We start from the raw sequence: 15,041 nt of genomic DNA on the forward strand, positions 1-15,041 counted from the left end.
TTCCTGATACATGATGTGACTGGGTCACATGGTAATGTTTTAAGAATCAAAGAAAAGTGAAGAAACTTAAAGAAAGAATATGCTGAATCTGATCGCATAGATGGATTTCTATCGCGTAGTTTGATGATCGGATTCTTGAGCTACTTCTTAGGAGTTATGAGATATTGCTTAGGAATAGATAACAACAAGTTTTCATATGGATTGTAAGGATAAGTTTTTCCGCATAGTTTTAAAATAAAAGAAATTTTTTGATTTTATTTATTTTAAAATATCCTTACAATGGCATTTGAGGAAAAATTGTTGCTTATATGATTCCATTAATAGCAAGAGTGGAAATATGAAATTGATTCCATCATTTGTGGTAATATCTAAATTTACCAAATAAGGAAAGATTCTCATCACCCAAGTCTCAATTGGACCAGAATTTGGAATCATGCAAGTTTTATAGCATGATGAATGAGAACTTTCAAGTATTGGAAAATTAAGACTAATTACTTGTTCACATGGATGTGTGAGTCAAGTAAAGGACTAAGGGGTCGAGTACAGATTCTTATGCATTGGTCAAGTCCACCACAAAAGATCAATAAGACTATTCGTCATAATTTACTAAAGTTCAGTAAATATGGTTATACTTACAAGCTTAAGTGTCATTCTGAGACATTGGAAAAAGGTTCCAATGTAAGGCAGAGTGAATAAGAAGAATCAAATTAGGAAGAAGGATAGAAGTTTCTCAAATCTGAAAAGATGGGAGAGTACTTTCGTATCAGTTTTTATGATCATCTTAATGATTTAGAGACCTTATCACAATTCATCCTCTAAGTGCTTTCTTATAGCTAAGAAGAGGAACTATGAATTGTTGAAGTGGTTAAACCAAGAAGATGATTCATACTTTGTTCCAAAAATAATTCTTAGAGTCATACTCCAAGATTGTAACTTGAGTGACATGTCTCAAAGAAGGTTTAAAACACTTGTCAAATGTAAGAGTAAATGTTTTCTACTCTTGTACATTTGAAATTGATAAGTTGTGATGTTTTGGATAAAACAAAGACCAACTTAGGCCAATTGTGTGAAGTTTTTGTCTTGGTTAGAATCCACACTATCTCTTGGATGTTTGACAAGGGAGTCTTATAGGTCAAGAGGACAGTGGGAGTCTTAAAGGTCTTGAAAGTCTCAAGAATTAATCAAGAATAGAGACGGAAGTTCCTCACTAGCACACGACTTGAGGTTTATAACCTATCGTGTTGACATATTCTGTGCCCATTCCAGTTAAAGTTGGCTTTGCATATGAGTTCTTAGAGTTCTCAATGTGTTGCAAAACAACTTGGAAGCAATGACAGGCCCTTGAGCTGCCAGGTGGCAAGAAGTTAAGATTGAGTTTAGTCCATATGAGTTTGGATTTGTCATTATCCTTGTCTTGTGACTATGGTTTTGACAATTCACATGGATAAGAACACATACACCATTAAATCTAACTGTCATAAGGTTGCTCTTCGCTTCATGAAAATGATGGTAAGGAAACTCTTTCACTAAGTAGATTTTGAGTAGATAGCAATTGTAGGAATGACAAAAGGTCTAAACATTATGATTACGGCATCCCTCTTCATAATTGTTTAGACACACATGTGAGCTATCTAAGAGAGGTGTATGATATTGATAAAGTCTTATCAAGGCAATCTAGTATTAGAAATATGAACTTTGGTAAGAAAGTCAATAAAGTATTGAATTCTAGAAGTTCAGTTGATTTCTAGGTACATGTCAAAGCTAGTGGGAGCATAAGTGTTATGCTAATAATCATCATGTTAGTGGGAGCATGATAATTATGATAAGTATTGCAAGTTAGCAATGTTAATTATAGAAAACAAAAGGTTTCAATTGGGAAAAGTTGTTTTGCTATAATTAAGGGAGAGGAAATTATACTTCATCTCAAATCTATAAGCTTAGATCGTGAGGTTTTAATCATTTAGTCAAGGAAATATATATGAATTTCATGTTGGAATGGGTCAACATAAGGAAATTCTGTATATGGGTCCATTATTTGCGTTCTTAAATTCGATTATGATTACAGCATCCCTTTTCATAATCTGAACTTGGCAAATAGAAATGGAAATGTTATAGCAAAAGACTTGTTTAGTCTTTATGTGAGACATCATGAATCGTGTCCCATATGCTTCGGATATAGGATCGATTACATGTGCTATATTCATCCTTTCTAAAATTTTCCAAATGCCTGGGGCATTAAGAAGGGAAAAGGTTTAGAACTGGATATGACTAAAAGGATTAAACAATTATCGAGGACAATCTAAGGTTTACCAAAGATTGGTTACTCAAGAACAGTTGGAAGTATAGTGATAATTCTGGAAGGACTATATTGACATAATCTGTAAGGAGGCAACTCTTGTTCAAAAGTGATAGTCAAAATGGAATCTGGAAATGTTTCAAAGTTAGAATTTTCAATTTGTTTAAGATTAGGAAACTTAATGCAAGAAGGATGTTTCTAAGGAGCTGATCTCTTTTGAAATTCTCTGTAATGGTTGTTGTCAAGTCTGTCTGACTTTGTGCATAATCATTACCAGAGGATCAATGCATATAAGTTTAGAATCTAACAAATTTCAGTAAATGACATGAATTTGGAATTCTTGTATTTGTAGTAAGGATTTGGGAGTGTGAAAAGAGAATCATTGAAGTTATGTTCAATTGATCTAGTTCACAAAGTAAAGATCATAGACAAACATAGTATGCATACTTGGTGTATGACATGACTAGTGTTTAGAAAACATAGTGTACGTGCTTGGAGCATGGGACAACTATTGTTTTAAATTCAAGAATATAGTTGATAGCTGAAACAGTATACAATGAATAATGTGTAATCATATGGTGATAAATAAAAGGTGTTTTATTTATGTTCATAGGTTTTGATACCATATTGGATTCAATTATTCTTGTGTTTCATTTTGCATGTTATGACTTCCAGAATAAACTAGGTTATTCTTCCGGAATGACTAAGTTATTCAAACTATCCACAGTCGGTCATATGTTGGAAGCAGATATGAATCAAGACTGTCATGGGTTGGCTTGTAGAGGTCTAAGATGTTGGACAAAGGGCTACAACACTCATGAGTGCTCATAAGTTCTGAGTATTGGATTCAACCCGCGCTCATTGGAATCACTTCATGGATTTTATCACGAGTGATCATGAGACGATAATATCTTATATTCTTCAAACCTAGAGATATGAGTTGTTACTATGAGTTGGTTGTACATTGATTGCACGAAAACGTATTTGGTAACTCGGTGCTATAAAACGTGCCTTTGTGTATGATTCAACAAGTAGTAGAACAAGCCATATGAGTCGAAGTTTATCCATTCCTTTTACCTTTGGGATAAAAACAATATATGTGGGCCCCTCGATGATTTGATGATGACAAATGGAAGTGCTCGGCCGGGCCAGGACTGATTTGATTTGTTCAATTAGTCATTCGTCATAAATCGGAAATCGGGAAACAACAAATGGACAGAGAGAATGATTATAATCCATGTCTCAGTCCATATGATATTTAGAATGGAGGAATATATGATCCCTTATCTAATGGACACATCATTGATTTGTTCAGAGTTCGACAGCGGCTTTAAGAGCTATGATTGCTAGTCGGGTTATGAAGTCGTACTTGCAATAATAGTTTTAGACTTATACAAGTGGGAGACTGTTGGATTAGATGTCTAAGCCCATAACTATTATTGGTATGTACTTGACCCGAGAGTAGCATGGTCCATTTGGGTTGCATATCATCAGGACAATTTGTTAGGATGGACTTTTGAGAGAAGGTTATTTATGGTTTATTAATATATTATAAGTTATAATATATTAATATGAAATCATATGTTTTAATTAGTATCAATCAAGAATTAATTTGGAATTAATTTAGTGATCAAAAGAGACTAATTAAATCTATGGGGACTAATTATGAAAATTAGTTATATTTATATGTGTTGGGCTTATGATCCATGTTGGACCAAGTTTATGTATGGATACATAAAGATTTGGGCCACATGAACCATGGATCATAAAACCCATGGGTATGGATTATGGGTTATACCCATGACCCTTGGAATCCTACATATAAATAGGTTACTCCATAGCCAAAATCACCACTTCTTTTCTTAGAGAAATATGGAGGTGTTTTGGTGCATGGAATTCTCTCTCAAAGAGCCACCTTTGTCCTAGGTGTGTTGTGATTCCATTTGAGGCATTTCATACTATTGGTGCTAAGCTCTTAAGGCCAAATACATCAAGACGTCAAGCCACATAAAAGGTATGTTTCCCTAACTAGTATATTATATGGTTTATGTTAAATGCATGCTAGTTATAGGTTTAATGCCTTCGAAACCATTTGCATGTATAATTAGTGAAAACATAGATCCAAGGTATTTAGGGTTGTATGTGCACCATAGGATGTTGTATTATACCAAAACCCAACAGAGTTCTCCTACAGCAACAGCTTTCATTCCAGCGTTGGTGCTCCGCCTTTTGAGTTGTTGTATAGAAGGAGATATCGTGCCCTAATCTGTTGGGGTGAGGTTGGTCATAGGGTGATAGGTCAGACCAAGGTCGTTCTGCAGACTACCAAGATGATTCAGCAGATCAGGCAGCGGTTGCAGACTGCTAAGATTCGGCAAAAGAGTTACGCCGACCAACGTCGATCTGAGTTGGAGTTTTAGGTTGGTGACATGGTACTACTGAAGGTCTCACATTGGAAGGGTGTGATTCGCTTCAGGTAGAGGGGGGAATTGAGTCCCCGATACATTGGACCCTTTCGGATTATTGCCAGGGTTGGCAGCGTGGCGCATATGATGGATCTTCTGGAGGAGTTCAGTCAGATTCACAACACTTTTCATGTCTCACAATTGCAAAAATGCATATTGGATAAAGATGTAGTAGTGTCATTGGATAATATTCAGGTCGATGAGCTCCTGAATTACGTGATGAGGCTAGTGACCATTCTGGAGAGGAAGGTGAAGATCCTGGGTAACAAGGAGATACCTTAAGTAAAGGTACAATGGGAGCATCGGAGGGGATCCGAGTGGACTTAGGAGCTGGAGGCCGAAATGCGGGAACATTATCCGAAGTTGTTCACCGCAGCGGACTTCGAGGATGAAGTCTAGTTCAAGTGGGGGAGAATTGTGTTGGATTTGGTGTCTAAGCCCATAACTATAACTAGTATGTAGTTGACCCGATAGTAGCATGGTCCTTTTGGGTTTCCTTCACCAGTGCAATTTGAAAGGATGGTTTTATGAGAATAAGGTTATTTTCGATTTATTAATATATTATAAGTATAATATATTAATATGGTTACTTAATTAGTATTGTCCAAGAATTAATTTGGAATTAATTTTGTGGTCAAAAGAGACTAATTAAAATATGGAGGGATTGATTATGTAAATCAATGACACTTATAGTTTGGGCTAAGTAATCCATGATTATGTAACTGGGCTAAACCAAAAGTATAACCCATGGATAGTCCATGGAGGTTAAACCTGTGGATCATAGGAATGTGGAAAGTCATGGATCATTAGGATTTGCAAAGTGTAACCCTAGCACTTGCCACAACTATAAATAGCCCCCTCGGTGCACCAAAATGGGTTGCATCTTCAAGAGAGACAAGTAACATATTCTCTTAGAACCTCCTTTGCATATTGGTGTTTGTGAACCATTAGAGGCATCACACTTGAGGTGCTTAAGTTTCTAAAGGTTAAGAACTCTACCCTACTCAAGAGGTATGCACCCTAACTATGTTTTAATTATATATATAGCTTCAATTGTATGCTAGCTAGGGTGAATGCTTTGGAAAAAGAAAAATGCATGTATAATTAGAGGAAACTTAGATCCAAAGCATTTAGGGTTGAATGTGCACTTAGGAAGTGTTATAGTACTCAAAACACAACAGTGGTATCAGAGTCTAAGATTGTTTTCTATTATATTTGACGCTTACTTGTTTTCAAAGTTGAAAAAATCGTGTTTTCTGCATTCTAACTGATGAATTCTCCGAGTCCACTGGGGAACTCCACGAGTCCATGAAGAAATGAAGCTACTCGACGACTCCAATTAATGGAATCGCCAGGTTCGCTGACTAGAGTGCAAAAATTCGTGTTTTTCGCCAAAATTGGATATGATCATTACCCCAAACTGTTTTGAATCATAAAAATATGTTTTTTAAGATATGGTAGTGATCATGTTCATCCAATTGAAAGATAATTGTGAAAGTTTTAAAATAGTTGTTGTTTTATATGATAAACCAAATTGTTTTTAAAATTGTTGATTTGGAATTGTCTTGTTTTATGAGTTTATTTAGATCATCAATTATGTGATAATTTGATTGTTAGAAAATGATCTAATTGATGTTCAATGACCTACATAACTTGTCCTCAAGTTATGGAAAATGAAAGGTCTCATCATTAAAATCAAATTAAACCCCGAGGTTATTAATGTGAAGAGTTTTGACAAGTTTCAAAACGTGCCCTCAAGTTTTGGAATTTGCAAAGTCTAACTAAATGAAACTTTAATTCCAAACCATAGAGTTTAAAAAGTAATATATATATATATATATATATATATATATATATATATATATATATATATATATATATATATATATATATATATGTATAAGAGCAAGTCAGTCTAACCGTTAGTAGGCCTCATTCACGAAGCCGGTCTATAAGGGGGATATAAGGTTACTGCCTATAAAATGGTGGTTTAATGGGTGTCCACTCTCACCCACCGCTTCCTTGACTGGTGGAGGGTCGTTAGTCGAACGTGTAAAATAGGACATTAATTCTCCCTCATTAAAAGTATAATGATAAATATAAAGCAACTAAACTTTTATTTAATTCCCAATCTTAGTTACTTTAGGAAAAATGTAAAAATAGTGCTAATCCATGAAATTACACTTTGCAACTTGTTAAGTCGTTAGTGGAGCGTGTGTGGTTAACCGACACACTAATCTGGAACTGACAATGTGTGGCAAAGGGTAGCTTGATGTTAATCATAGATCAATGGAGTGTGTGTGGTTAACCGAAACATTGATTATGTGATTTGTAACATTGGGTGTACCATGTTAATTTACATGGTTATTCACACATTGTTTGTGATCCTCGGCATCCCAGTCACAAACTTAAAGGGCACAATCAAGATTTAAGCATGCCTTTGTAAAGTTCAATGAATCACAAAGATCTAGGAATTTCAAAACAATTAAAACCTAGTAATTTTTTTTGTTATCATGGTGGAAATTCGTAAATCGTCATTTACCTACCTTCAAATATTGTGCAATTGGATTACGCCATCCTTCTTTGCAATTGTAGAATATTGTGTTGGGTCCGACCCTTAATATTTCATATTAGGTGGAATATTAAGGATTATCATCTAATCTAAAGTTTGTTCTTCTTCCTTTCAAATGTCTACCTTAAACAATGCTTCAACACCAATTCCTTTAGGCTTTTTTTCCCTTATGAACCTATGTGGGAGGGTCATTTTTGATGTCTTGAATTTCAATGATTGGATTCAAAACATTAGAATGGCTATTCGTTATGAGGACAAAGAACATGTCCTTGATAAAGAGCTAAAGGATATTGATGTCACTACTGCTACTCCTGAACAAATCGCAGAACACACTACTCATGAGAGGGATGCGACAAAGGTGTCGTGTCTTATGATTGCAACCATGACTGCTGAGCTACAGAAGTCCTATGAGGACTATTATCCCTATGAAATGTATCATGACTTGATGGAAAGATAGTGCACGACAGGAGAGGTATGAGATCATTGCCTCCATGATCATAACCAAAATAAAGGATGGTGAACCCATCACGACCCACTAGCAGAAGATATAGAGATATGTGGACCGCTTGCTGAAATTGAATGTCCATTTTGATAAATAGTTGGCCATAGATATAATTCTACACTCTTTACCCTCCTTTTATGATCAGTTTTGTATGACTTATCATATGAATAAGGAGGATGTCAGACTTAGAAAGCTTCAATACCTTTTAAGGACTGCAGAAAGCAACCTTAAAAGTAAGTCGGTTGTGTCTACTCCTACTACTACTTCTGCCCCTGTTCTGGGAATAGGACATGGAAAGGGAAAGAAGAGGAAGGACCCTTCCAAGAGCCGCAAAGGAAAGTCTCTTGATGGATCCTCTTCTAGTGGGACCAAAGCTAGTTATGTTAATCCCTCTTTCAATCTGAAGGATGTTGACTGCTTCCATTGTCATGAAAAAGGGCACTGGAAACAGAGCTGCCCCAGGTACTTGCAGGACATAAAGGATGGGAAGATCAAACCCTCCTTTGCAGGTATTTACACTATTCAATCTAATAACTCATCACATGCTAATTCTTGGGTCCTTAATACAGGTTATGGATTTCACATTTGTTCTGATTTGCAGGGACTAAAAAGAAGTAGAGATGTGGAGCACGGGAAGATAAACTTAATCATGGGAAATAGGAAAATGCCGCATGTGACCAAGATTGGAGTTTATTCTTTATTACTTAGAAATGATTTAAATTTAGATTTGAATATTTGTTGTTATTCAGCCGATATGGCGAGAAATATTATTTCCATTCATAGTTTGCACAAACAAGGTTTTACCTTTTCGTTTAATAATGAAGTTAGTGCAATTATGCTTATTATAATGGTGTATTTTATTTTGAAGCATTACCTTGCAATGGTGTATGTGAATCTGTGAATGTTATAGATAACTTAGGAAATAACGTGTTGAATATTGATTCGTCAAATGTTTTGGGCAAGGCATGCTTCTGGCATTGTCGTCTTGGACATGCCAACAAGAAGCGCATAAACCAACTCCAAAAGGATGGACTTTTTGAGTCATTCGACCTAAAATCAGATGACACTTGTGAATCTTGTTTACTTGGAAAGATGACCAAGTCACCATTCATGGGTACTTGTGAAAGCGGTGAAGGTTTGTTGGACCTCATACACACTGATGTGTGTGGACCATTCAGAACCGCTACAAGGGATGCTAACTACTTTTATGTGACTTTTACTGATGATTATAGTAGGTATGGCTATATCTATTTAATCAAGCATAAGTCAGAAACCTTTGAAAGGTTGAAAGAGTTTAAGCAAGAAGTGGAGAATCAACTGGGAAAGAAGATAAAGATGTTGCGATCCGATCATGGAGGAGAGTATTGACTTCCTTGACTATCTTAAGGAATGTGAAATTGTTTCACAATTAACACCACCTAAGACACCACAGCTTAATGGTGTGGCTGAGAGGCGTAATAGGAACTTGCTAGACATGGTTCGTTCCATGATGAGTCGAGCTTTGTTACCAATCTCATTCTCGGGGTATGCCTTAGAGATTGTCGCCAATATGCTTAATCTAGTAACTACCAAAACATTTTCCAAAACACCTCACAAGATATGGACTGGGAAGGTTCCCACACTAGACCACATCAAAGTTTTGGGTTGCGAAGCTTTTATTAGAAAAGAAACTCATGACAAGCTCGAACCTCGGAGTGAGCGATCTATTTTCATCGGCTACCCATAGATGTCCTTTGGATATCTCTTCTATAGACCGAGTGGCAATTTTGTCTTCGTTGCGAGGAAAGGAGTCTTTCGAGAGACATAACTCATATGCCAAAGGGACAGTAGGAGGCAAATTGACCTTCAAGAGCTTCAAGAGTTAAGCGGTGAAGGAACCTCAAACACTAGAACTCAACTAGAGGAGGAAAGTTCAGTTGAACCAATTGACAAGTCCGTAGCTTTGAGGCATTCCAGTAGAGTGTGTTTCACCTGTGTTATATGGTTTTCATATAACAGCTGAAGGTGATACATTTATCAGTGATAGCACACTGATAAATTTGGATGAACCTAACAACTACAAGGAAGCCATGGCAGGCCCGAAGTCTGCTAAATGGAAAGAGGATATGGACAACGAGATTCGGTCCATGTACGACAATCAAGTTTGGAACTTGGTTGGTAATGTATCGGGCCATAAGATAGTCGGGTGCAAATCGATCCTCAAGAAGAAGACCAACATGGTTGGGAATGTATACACATATAAGGCGCTACTGGTTGTGAAGGGTTGTACTCAAACTCTGGGAGTTGACTATGATGAGACCTTCTCACCAATAGCAAAGATTAAATCTATAATGGTTATGCTAGCCATATTTGCATTTCATGACTATGAAATATGGAAAATGGATGTCAAAACTGCTTTCCTTAATGGAAAGTTAGCTGAAGATGTTTACATGAGTCAGCCAGAGGGTTTTGTCAATGCAAAGTACCCAAATAGAGTGTGTAAGCTTGAGAAATCCATATATGGATTGAAACAAGCATCTTGCGGATGGAATCTTTGTTTTGATGAGAAAGTTAAAGAGTTCAAATTTTCGAGAAGCGAAGATGAGTCATGTGTATATGTCAAAGCTAGTGGTAGTATAGTTAGCTTTTTGGTATTGTATTCGGATGCCAACCTTGTAGGAGGTCAAGTCCTGGCTTGGGAAGTATTTCGCTCTGAAGGACCTCAGAGAAGCTGCCTATATCGTAGCAATAAGGATATTGAGAAACAGAAATAAAAGACTGGTAGGACTTAGTCAAAGTACCTACCTGGACAAGGTGCTGAAACGTTTTAGTATGGAGAACTCCAAGAAAGGTGACTCACTTATCCAATGGAATACCAAACTAAGTAAGACTCAGAGTCCGAGTACAGAGGTTGAGATAGCAGAAATGGGTCATATACCATATGCTTCCGTAGTTGGTTCAATCATGTATGTTATGGCATGTACTTGCCCTGATGTGGCCTTTTCTTTGAACATGGTCATTAGATATCAAGGGAACGCTGGTAAAACCCATTGGACTGCAGTTAATAATATTCTTAAGTACCAGCGGAGGACTAAGGACTGGGTCGTTACCCTCGGTAGGAGTGATGACTTGAGAGTAATAGGGTATAGCGATGCGAGCTTTCAGACTGATAGAGATAATTTCTACTCTTAGTGTTTACCCTGAATGGAGGAGCACTGACATGGAAAAGTTCCAAGCAGGAGACTGTAGCTGATTCAACATGTGAATCAGAGTACATATCAGCAAGCGAAGTAGCGAACAAGGCGATACGGTTGAAAACCTTCACCGGAGATTTTGGAGTTATTCCATCCATAAAAGAGCTTGTGGAAATTTTTTGCAATAATGAAGGGGCGGTTGCCTTAACCAAAGAACCAGAGATCATGGAAGATCCAAACATATCGAAAGAAAGTACCACTTCATAAGACATCAAGTAGAAGAAGGTAACCTCGTGGTGAAGAAGATATTGTTAGAGGACAACCCCAGCAAATCCCCTTACAAAGGGATTGGCTAGGGTTAAGCACTTGCAACATGCAAGGGGCATTGGTCTAAAGGACGATATTAGTTTTAGTGATTAGATAAACCGAAACTTGTAATAGCTAAATTGTAATTGACATTTGATGATGAATAAAAGGAGTTTTATTTATAAGTAAAGTTACTATCTTGTGTTAATTATTTACTATTGTTTCACTTTGCATGTTTTGACTTCCAGAATAAATAAGATTTATTCAAACTATCTACAGTCGTTCATACTTTTTGGAAGTAGGTAGGAAAGAAGACTGTCATGAGTTGGCTTGTAGGGTTGTCTAAGGAGTTAGGCATTGCAACATGATTGCTACACCATTCATGAGTACTTCTGAACAAAGATTTGAATATTGGATCAACCCGCGCTCACTTGAATCACTTCATGGAATATATCACGAGTGATCGTGAGACGATAATATCATATATATTTCTTCAAACCAAGTTATATGAGTTGTTGACTATCAGTTAGTCATGCATTGATGGCACGAAAGCGCATCAATAACTTGATGTTATAAAACATGTCGTTGTGCATGATTTAATGAATAATTAGTAAAAACATATAATGTCGAAGTTTACCTGTTCCTTTTATCCTAAGAGGCTTAAAAGCAATATATTGGGCCCCTCAATGATTTTGTTTTGACTTATGTGTCGGGCCCAGTCAGAACTAAACTGATGTGTTCAGTTATGTTCTATATCAGACAAATCAAAAATCGGAAAACAAACTACTGGACAATAAGTATGATATTGTTCCATATATTTGACCAGCTAATATCTTGAGAACATAGGAGTATATGATCCCTTATCTAAAGGATGCTTCACTGACTGGGTCAGAGTTGACAGCGGCTTTTGGAAGCTTACAATTGCTAAGTTGGATCCTGAAGTCACATATGCAGCTATAGTTCTTAGACTTATCCAAGTGGGAGACTGTTGGATTTGGTGTCTAAGCCCATAACTATAATTGGAATGTACTTGACCCGATACTAGCATGGTTATTTTGAGTTGCCTTCACCAGTGCAATTTGATAGAATGGTTTTATGAGAATAAGGTTATTTACGATTTATTAATATTTTAAGTATAATATATTAACATGGTTATTTAATTAGTATTGTCCAAGAATTAATTTGGAATTAATTTTGTGGTCAAAAAAGACTAATTAAATATGGAGGGATTGATTATTTAACTCAATGATACTTATAGTTATGGCTAAGTGATCCATGATAATGTAAGTGGGCTAAACCAATAGTATAACCCATGGATAGTCCATCGAGGTTAAACCCATGGATCATAGGAATGTGGAAAGTCATGGATCATTAGGGTTTGCAAAGTGTAACCCTAGCACTCGCCACAACTATAAATAGCCCCCTCCATGCACCAAAATGGGTTGCACCTTCAAGAGAGACAAGTAACTTATTCTCTTAGAACCACCTTTGCATATTGGTTTTGTGAACCATTAGAGGCATCACACTTGAGATGCTCAAGTTTCCAAAAGTCAAGAACTCTACCCTACTCAAGAGGTATGCATCTTAACTATCTTTTAATTATATATAGCTTCAGTTGTATGCTAGCTAGGGTAAATGCTTTGGAAAAAGAAAAATGCATGTATAATTAGAGAAAATTTAAATCTAAAGAATTTAGGATTGCATGTGCAATTCGGAAGTGTTATAGTGCTCAAAACACAAAAAATTGTAAAATCTTGACTCCCAGGTACGAAATTTTAAGAATTTTTGTACATCACATAGGACCTACTCGACGAGTTGGAGGCCCTAACTCGTCGTGTAGAAACTAATAAGGCCGCATGGATTATGGAACCTACTCGACGAGTTGGAGGATCCTAACTCGATGAGTTTAGGTTGTGCATGAAAACCATAATTTTTCGGGGTTGCACTCTATTTAAAGGACCTTAAGTCCCCTCACCGGCCTCCCTTACCACCTTATTGTCCAAAGAGAAATCCTAGTTGTGCTTTATTACTTTCTTGAGTGTGTATGAGCCTTGGAGAGTAAATCTTGTGTTCTTTTGGAGAAAACTAGAAGCTTGAAGAGGTTGGATTTCATAGAAGGCCTTAGATCCTGGAGCTTCACTATTTTTGCAACCAGTTGGAGGTAAAAAGTCGCCATCTTGATCACTCCTTTGTTAGATCTCTCCATTAGATAGTTTATGGTCATTTCTAGCTTATTCTTGAGTCATTCTTGGTATTGAGCATGCTTTGAAGCTAGGACTTCAGATCTGAGCATCTTAGGGCCTCCTTGGACTTAGAGTTTCTAAGTTTATTAAGTCTTGGCCTTCTTTCATGCTCTAAAACCCATAATAAGCTTCATATGAGTATTTTAATCCTTTTAATGCCTTGCATGCACGTAAGGTTAGCAATTTTAAGTGGTATCTCAGTCCTAAGGGGCTAGATATGTATTTTGAGGCCGTGGTTTCGATTGGAAAGGGTTAAATATGTTAAGACAAGAAAACTCGACGAGTTGGATAGGGTTTCCCATTTTCTAGGTACTGAGTGAACTCGGTGAGTTGATGAGATGACTTGACGATTTGGTTGAGTTTTCCCAGTTTTCTAAACACTAAAGAACTCGACTAGTTGCTCTGGTAACTCGGCGAGTTGTCTCGAGCTTTTTATGATCTTCTGAAATATGAAGGAACTCGACGAGTCAGTATATGCACTCGACGAGTTGGGTCAACATGGACTGTTGACCTTGACTGTTGACTTTGACTTTGACCATAGTGGACCAAGTTGGACTTCTGAGGGTATTTTGGTAATTTGGGATTTTAATAGAATTAGTCATATGGTGGTTACAGGCAGTTGAGTTCGGAGTTGTGAGTTCAAATTCAATTTTATCAGTTCAATACTACTTGTGAGGTGAGTTTTCCTCACTATACTAACCGGGTCGAAGGCACCAATACCGACCCTTTTGGATTGTTATCTTGGTTATCACATGATGATATGTTTATTGATCTGTTAGATCTGTATTCTGGTATATAGGATGATGCTATGCATAGCGATCTTTTAGATATGTATCCTGGTATATAGGATGATGTTATGATTATTGATCTATTAGATCCATATGACTGTCTATACTTTCTAGCTAGCGTTTGATGTGTATGTATTGATTATGCGTTTGCGGGTGGGTTGTGGAGGTCCTTCTTTGTGCTCTAGGCCAACAGACCTAGGGCGACCTGGATAGAGTGAAGGCCCAATAAGGGGTACCAGTCAGGCCGAAGGCCCGAAGAATGGTCTAGACATGTTGAAGGCCCGGTAGGGCAGACCAGACATGCTGAAGGTTCTGAGAGTGGGCCAGACAGACTGAAGGCCCGGTTGGGGTGGTCCAGTCATACTGAAGACTCTATATGCATGCTATTTGTTATGATATTGTTCTGGTTGGTATAGCGTTGGTGTTTTGGGGGAACTCACTAAGCTTCGGGCTTATAGTTTTGGATTTTGTTTTAGGTAATTCAAATGATCGCGGGAAGACGAAGGCTTGATCGTGCACATCCTCACATTTTATGATTTGATTTCTGGGATTCTCTGATATGAAACTATTTTAAAAACATTTTGTAACAATTAATGCCTTTTAGAGGTGTGAAATTTTTTTTAAATTTTTTTGAATTTTATGGACGTTACATGGACCAATTTTATAATTAATACATAGGGACCAATTATGTGAATT

The sequence above is a fragment of the Lactuca serriola genome, chromosome 3 (assembly GCF_051521515.1).
Source record: "Lactuca serriola cultivar US96UC23 chromosome 3, Lser_US96UC23_V15, whole genome shotgun sequence".
In the NCBI taxonomy this organism is placed as follows: domain Eukaryota; kingdom Viridiplantae; phylum Streptophyta; class Magnoliopsida; order Asterales; family Asteraceae; genus Lactuca; species Lactuca serriola.